The sequence below is a fragment of the Papaver somniferum genome, chromosome 3 (assembly GCF_003573695.1).
Source record: "Papaver somniferum cultivar HN1 chromosome 3, ASM357369v1, whole genome shotgun sequence".
Classification (NCBI taxonomy): domain Eukaryota; kingdom Viridiplantae; phylum Streptophyta; class Magnoliopsida; order Ranunculales; family Papaveraceae; genus Papaver; species Papaver somniferum.
Window position 1 is genome coordinate 172281310 of NC_039360.1, and position 7737 is coordinate 172289046.

The following is a 7737-nucleotide window of genomic DNA, read 5'->3' on the forward strand; positions in this document are numbered from 1 at the left end:
AAATACGATAGAAACAGCAAGATCAGATCACACAACTACAAAGAAAATATTTAGGTCTGGCTTCACAATCCCAATGAAGTCTTCAAGTCATTAACCTACAGGGTCTCGATAGAAACCTAAGGTTAAAGTAGAGTCGAGTCTAGCTAATACAACTAGTATCACACAGGAGGTGTGGGGATTATATTTCCCAGTTGCTAGAATTCTCCTTTATATAGTCTTTCAAATCAGGGTTTGCAATCAATGTTAGCTTACTAACAAAGCATTCAATATTCACCGTTAGATGAAAACCTGATTAGATTTAAGCTAATATCTTTCAACCGTTAGATCGAGCTTAGCTTGTTGCACACAAATGAAATGCACGTTTATTTAGGTTTGTGTAACCGTACCCAAACATGTACATTTAGTTGGTTCAACAGTAGTTAACCAAATGGTTAGCCATATGAGCACTTTCATATCAACCATATTCATCTTAACCATAACTAGTTCAAATAACTCAAGAGAACTAGTTAGAGAGTTGTTCAATTGCTTAGATCTCATAGAAGTATACAAGACACAATCGAAGCAAAAACGATTTGATTCACTCGAATCAATTCATGAACTTTATAGCCACGGTTTGCAAGTATGCATTCCTTAGTTTATATAAGTTTAAGTTCACGAATAATCGTTTTTAGAAACTAACCCACTTAAGTACGCATGGTACGCGGACTTAAGTACCCGGAATAAGTTTGTTTTCAGTTCACAAACTCCAGCAGAAATTTACGGGATGTGAACTTCCCACAGTGCGCGTACTGGTACGCGAACTTCAGTTCCGGTTTTCCTAAGAAGCAAAGTACGCATACCTGGTATGTGTACCATGAAGGCCAAACATCCCGAACTACTATTTTCGAACCTTACGTACAAATCAAGTTAGGTAGACATGAACGATACACAAGGTACATGGATCATCATAATCATTTTAAGAAAATAATAAGAACATAAATCTTGCTCAAGTTTATAGACATACCTTTTAGAAGAATCCAATCGTGATTCCTACGACTTTACCGAAAATTCAATATCTTACCTAACACAAAATGTGCGCCCCAATTCTCGTGCTTCCCTTACCGTATACATAACAAGGCATTCCTTGGTGAGGATGCACTTACAACACAATCAAGTTGTGTTGAGGCGAATACTGTCTTGCTCACCACAAGTGACTAAAACAGACTTTTCCGCAACTATGGATTTTTCACCATCTATAGTTTTTGGCTTATTCCGTTTCACTTTTAGATTATCATGAAAGAGATCGCTTTTAGAACCTTTCACATCCAAATCCATCTTTCCAACAAACTTTTTAAGTTCCAACATCATGGATATTGCCTTCTCCATAGTCATGGAATTTTCTGGGAGATCATTTCTTTTCACACTCAAAGCATCATTGACTTTCTTTGGTTGTAGGATCCAAATATCGCACAAGTATTTGTAAGTGTGCCAGATTCATAAAAGGATGTGCGATAATGTCGCACGGAGAATAGGAAATAAAAGGAAATATGAAATAAAAGGAAATATGAGTTGTCATCCACTAGGGAGCATCCTATATAAAGAGAAAGGTAGGAGAGAGAAAAGTGACTTGTATTATTATCTTCTGATTCTTCCCCAAAAACCAGAAAAAGAGAGAGAGCTCCAAATACTCATTAATGGAGTCTCAATGTAATTCATATGTAATTCAATGATCATAGTGAAACCTAACCCCGTGGATATAGATCAAATTGATCGAACCACGTAATCTTGTGTCTTATTTTCTAATTTCATTATCTTTAACTTTATTTTCATATCAAATAAGTTTAGATCTGGAAATCATAGTCATGATAATACAAGGGGTGTGTTGTAGGATTTCCTGCAACTACATAATGGCGCTAGAAACAGGGAACGAGTAAAGGATTTATCCTTCCTGTAACTTGTTGATTCAAGAAATTTTCATGAAGATTAGCTACTGTTCATATTTTTCTAGATCTACAAAATTTAGGTTCAAAAATGGAAATTTTATGGAAGAAATCACACTTTCAGGGAGTAAACATCATCAACAATTCAAATACATGGAAAGAGTGAGAGAAAAAATTAGTTGTTGTGGTGAAATTTAAGGAGAAAATGGAAGTTTCAGTGGAAGATATTCATCTTCGGGAGAAGAAGGCAAATGTGAAAGAAGTTAAGGAAGGACGAAGAAAAGATAAGAGGCATATGCTGCAATTTCTATCACAAACAGAAATTCGCACAGATGGTTTGAGCTGGAGCGAGTAAGCGATAGGTCACGGGTTCGAATTTCGCAGAGACACATATTTTTCATTTTCTTCTCATTTGCATGGGAGAATAAAAGGATAAGAGAAAAACATTGTGCGTTTACTTCTCAAAGAGATTCTTGAACAGTTGGTCAAGAGAACAATATGTACGTTCGTGGTCGCAAGTTCGAATTTCCCTACGGGCATAGTTTTCTTCTTTTTACAGATAGCGAAAAAATGAATAATTTCGCAATATTGTTTCATTAGTTCGAAAACAAGAGGTAGCACAGTTGGTCAAGCTTCGCTAGAGTGAGTTGTAAGACTCGAGTTCGAATCCCTCATCAAGCTTAATTTTTCGCACATTTTTGAAATCCTAAAGGCGAAGAAATGGAATAAAGTACAACATTGTGTGTTTCTTTCGCAAGCGACAAGTAGCACAGATGGACAGAGAAGGAGTATGCAAACTAGAGGAATGGGTTCGATTCTCCCTGCGACCAAATAATTTTTGCTTCGCAAATATTCATTTCGCAGAGTTGATATTTGATTACTTCGCACAGTCTTTGATTATTTCGCAAGAGAGGGTTAGCACAGTTGGTCAGGAGGCATGAATGCAAGCAGCAGGTCGCGGGATCAATTCTTGCTTCTCGCATGTTTATTTTTATTATGCGAAATTTATACAGAGTTGCCTCTTACACAGTTGGAATTTGATTACTTTGCAAGAACTTTGATTATTTCGCAAAAGAGGCTTAGCACAGTTGGTATGGTGCGAGAAAATCCAAGAAGTAGATTAAGGGTTCAAATCTCACTTCTCACACTTCTATTTTGCTGCGCGAAATTCATACATTTCAAGGCATTTATTCACTTCTGTGATAACAACAGCGACTCACATGAAAGATAAGTACCACTTCCTTGAACATTTTACTTTATACTAAGAACGAATGAAAAGATTTTTGATTTGATTTACAAAAAGCGATTTAATCGCACGATAAAAAAAAATTCAAAAATTACAAAAATTACTAAGATTTCACGATTTAAAAAAAAAATAAAAAAAAATCCATTTATATATATTTCTAGAATATTTGTTTTACAGAAAATAAAAGATTTTTGATTTGATTTACAAAGATTTCAAGATTTCAAAGATTATAAAGATTATTAAGATTTCAAGATTACAAAGGTTTCAAAATTACAAAGATTGCGAGATTTCAAAATTACAGAAAACTGAGAAAATTCAATTTACATATTTCTCTAGAATATTTCTTTTGCAGAGAATAAAAAGATTTTTGATTTGATTTACAAAACGCGATAGAATCACAGAATTACAAAGATTTCACAACTACAAAGATTTCAGAGTTACCATGTATTAGAATTTCTCTTGAATACTTATTTTGATTCAAATGATATGATATTATGAGAATGAAAGAATGAATGAAAGAGATGACAGAAATGAAAGAATGAATGAAAGAGATGACAGAAATGAAAAGATGAATGAGAGAATAAAGAAACGCGAACATTTTGCAGAAACAAAGAGACGCGAAAATTTCGCAGATAGGGGCGAACCTTTATGGCGTACACCCTAGTTCGCGAATAAAATTTCGCAAGAGGAAAATGTAAGACCTAAAGTACGTCATATAAGGGGGTACCTGTTGCATGGCTCAGGGAAAGGTTACACCGCCCCCGGAACCTGAGTCATGGAGATTTGGGGTCAATAAAGCCCATCCGGGAGAGGCACCATGGATTATCAGCTTAAGCATATGACTTAGGTTGGGCGACTAAGGTAATAAGGACTCTCCCAAGGAGTGCAGAATCTGATCAAGGCGCTGAGGTACACGGTTGAGTCAAGAGTGCCAGGGGCGTTTGAAGCGTCCTTTCCATTCTTGACAAGTCTTGGCTTATACTGCACTCGTCCCGAAGAAACCCCACTTAGGGTGCAGTCTCGTAACCATAAGACTTATAGGTAAAAGGGATAAGAGGCTGCGAAAATAACTGGTTGTTATTAAGACCGGATGGGAGGAGCTAACCTTGTATGGTAGAAGTACGCCTCCTTGAAGGGGCAACCAGGGGGGATATAAGGGCGGCACCCTCCATTAGGAGCTGATAAGTGTCTTAAGACTCAAATGTCATGAGGCTTTTTACTCGCAAGGGTATTAAGGCTTGTCATATTTGTGCAACAATCCTGAAGAGGCAATAATACTAGAGAAAAAGATAAGACGAGATCAATGGGTCATTACATGAAAGTGTGAAGACGTCCTGCGATTTCGTCGCAATACGGCAATGTCATGGGGATTTATTTTCGCAAGAATATTCAGGCGTGTCATATTGTCGCAACAATCCTGAAGAGGCAATAATACAAAAGAAAAAGTTAAGGCAAGATCAATGGGTTTTTGCATGAAAGTGCAAAGACGTCCTGCGATTTTTTCGCAATGACAAGAGGTGGAAAAATAAGACCTTTAACTAGGAAGGCAAAATAAGACCACATAAGAAAATGAGTAAGCAAGTAAGCTTGCGAGAATGATTATATGTAAGCAAACAAGCTTTCGAATATGTACATGGAAATGAAACTGAGGCAGTGAAAATGCCGCAGACTTGATATTATGATCATACTGTTATGAGATACTAATAGTGCAGGAAAAAGGAAAGATGAAACACAAGTAAGAACTTGTGAGGAACAATAACTACACGAAGAGGAATGCATACACTAAAGAAAAAGCCAGAGAAATGGAGAATGGAGGAAATTTAAAGATACATCAATTTTAGCGTGCAAAATGAGCTAAGTAACGCAAACATTAGCTATACATTGCAATAGATAAGCATTCTCATCATACAAACATCATACTCGCATCATAAAAGCATTGCATAAGCATTTCATAGCATAAACATCGCATACACATTTCATAACATAATCATCATATAAGCATTATATTCGCACAAGTACTTTACAAAACTGTACGGAATAATATTGCAGAACTTCGCAATAATATCGCAGAATTTCGCAGAATTGTTCAGAATTTCACAGAATTATTTAGAATTTCGCAGACTTTCGCAGAATTTTTCAGAATTTAACAGAATTATTCAGAATTTCGCAGAATTTTTCAGAATTTCGCGGGATTATTCAGAATTTCGCAGGATTATTCAGAATTTAGCAGAATTTTTCAGAATTTCGCGGGATTATTCAGAATTTCGCAGGATTATTCAGAATTTCGCAGAATGTGTCAGAATTTCGTAGGATTATTCAGAGTTTCGTAGGATTATTCAGAATGTGTCAGAATTTTGCAGAATGTGTCAGAATTTTGCAGAATGTGATTATTTCGCAGAATTATAAGCAACTTGAAGAGATTATACTATCGCATGAGCACAAAACATGAAACGGAGGAAAGATGAGAATGAAGAAACAATTCGCACATTCCACATTTTCTCAAAGATTCTATCCTCATAGATAAAGAACATAGGCAACTATGGATTACCAAGAAAACATTTTATGTTCTTTATCTTCTCGGCAAGAATCACCAAAAATGGAGTAATAATTTCGCATGAATAGAGGCAATACTTATTATTCTCATTCAAGGACGGATACTTCTTACATTTTGAGAATTGAATATTTCTTATACTTCATCAAGGATACTTCATGCTTCTTATACTTCTTCAAGGATACTTCATACTTCACATACTTCAAAAGATGATACTTCTTATTTACTTCGCAACATTCTGGAACTTCACAAAAGAATAGAGGCAAGTACGTACTTTTCAAATCCAGTATTCTTTCGCTCGTTCCTTCATCAACAAAGATCAAAGACTACTCCAACAACACGTATCTCGCTCCAACAACTACAACAACGGATTTTTTCCTGAAGATCGCTCTTCAAGCAATATTCAATAAAAAAGAGGAAAGATGTAGGATCCAAATATCGCACAAGTATTTATAAGTGTGCGAGATTCATAAAAGGTTGTGCGATAATGTCGCACGGAGAATAGGAAATAAAAGGAAATATGAGCTGTCATCCACTAGGGAGCATCCTATATAAAGAGAAAGGTAGGAGAGAGAAAAGGGACTTGTATTATTATCTTCTGATTCTTCCCCAAAAACCAGAAAAAGAGAGAGAGCTCCAAATACTCATTAATGGAGTCTCAATGTAATTCATATGTAATTCAATGATCATAGTGAAACCTAACCCCGTGGATGTAGATCAAATTGATCGAACCACGTAAATCTTGTGTCTTATTTTCTATTTTCATTATCTTTATCTTTATTTTCATATCAAATAAGTTTAGATCTAGATAATCATAGTCATGATAATACAAGGGGTGTGTGGTAGGTTTTCCTACAACTACATTGGTATCCACTTTTGAGTGTGTTTAGGAACAACCAGAACCTTCTTCCCATTACTCTCTTCTAGAATTCTCGGAAGAGAATTGGATTGACTATTCTTTTGCAAGTTAGTCTTTCTCCAATTGGGAGCGTCGAATCTTGTCTTCGTATTTACGAAGTTATCCTTTTGATAACCATTACGATTGTGAAAAGGATTCGTATGACGTTTATAGGAAAATCTAGGTTTATCGCAACACTGATTCCTTTGCCTAAAGGTTGGATAGTTACAACTTGTAATGTTAAGGGGATTAGCCTTAACATAAGATCTTGGTTTCACAACTTCTTTTGATTCCCAAACAAGAACATCATGAAGTTTCTCATTCCTTATACGAAAACGACATCTCCTTTCCAAGTGACCTTTGTTTCCACAATAATGAAAAATATAAGGAACTTTCTTACCCGGATTCATGTGTGTTGTTTTTGGAGGTTGATATACTTTTCTCTTTCGAACTTTAACTGCCAGTGAAGGAATTTCACTTTTGCCTTCAGTGGAAACCTTTTGTTGAGAAGAATCACTAGCCTTGACAAATTTTACCTCTTTGCTAGTACTTGGAGCATCTATTCCCTTATATCCCAATCATCGTGTATCACGATGATTTTTAATTTCTCCTAGCATAGTGGTTAATTTGCTTTAACTAGTATTGAACTTTTTCAAGTCGTCTTCCAACATCTTGATTTTATCAAGAGCAGCAGCTAAATCAGCCTCAAGGCGTTTTTCTCGAGCGAGATAAGCGCTTTCTCTGCCATCAAAACTTGTTTGTTGGGAGTTAATCCTTGCTTCAGTTTGTGCAAGTTTATATTCCAAAAAGATGTATTTTTGATAAATATTATCACATTCAAGTGAATTTCTACTCAGGTTTTCCTCATAATCTTTGAGGATCGATTCACAAGAGCGATTCGAAACATAAAGACCTCCGTAAATCCTTTTCAATTTCTTGTTTTCTCGACAGAAAGGATTCAGAAGACGTGTGACTAGAGAAGTTGTCATCTTCTTCTTTTCCAACGAATTCAAAACCTTAGCATACTCTGAGACTTCCTCATCAACATCTCTATTAATATCTTAATTACCTTCATCAGAAAGTTATCCAACTGTTCTTATAGGCGTGTTTCCCAGTCATCAAC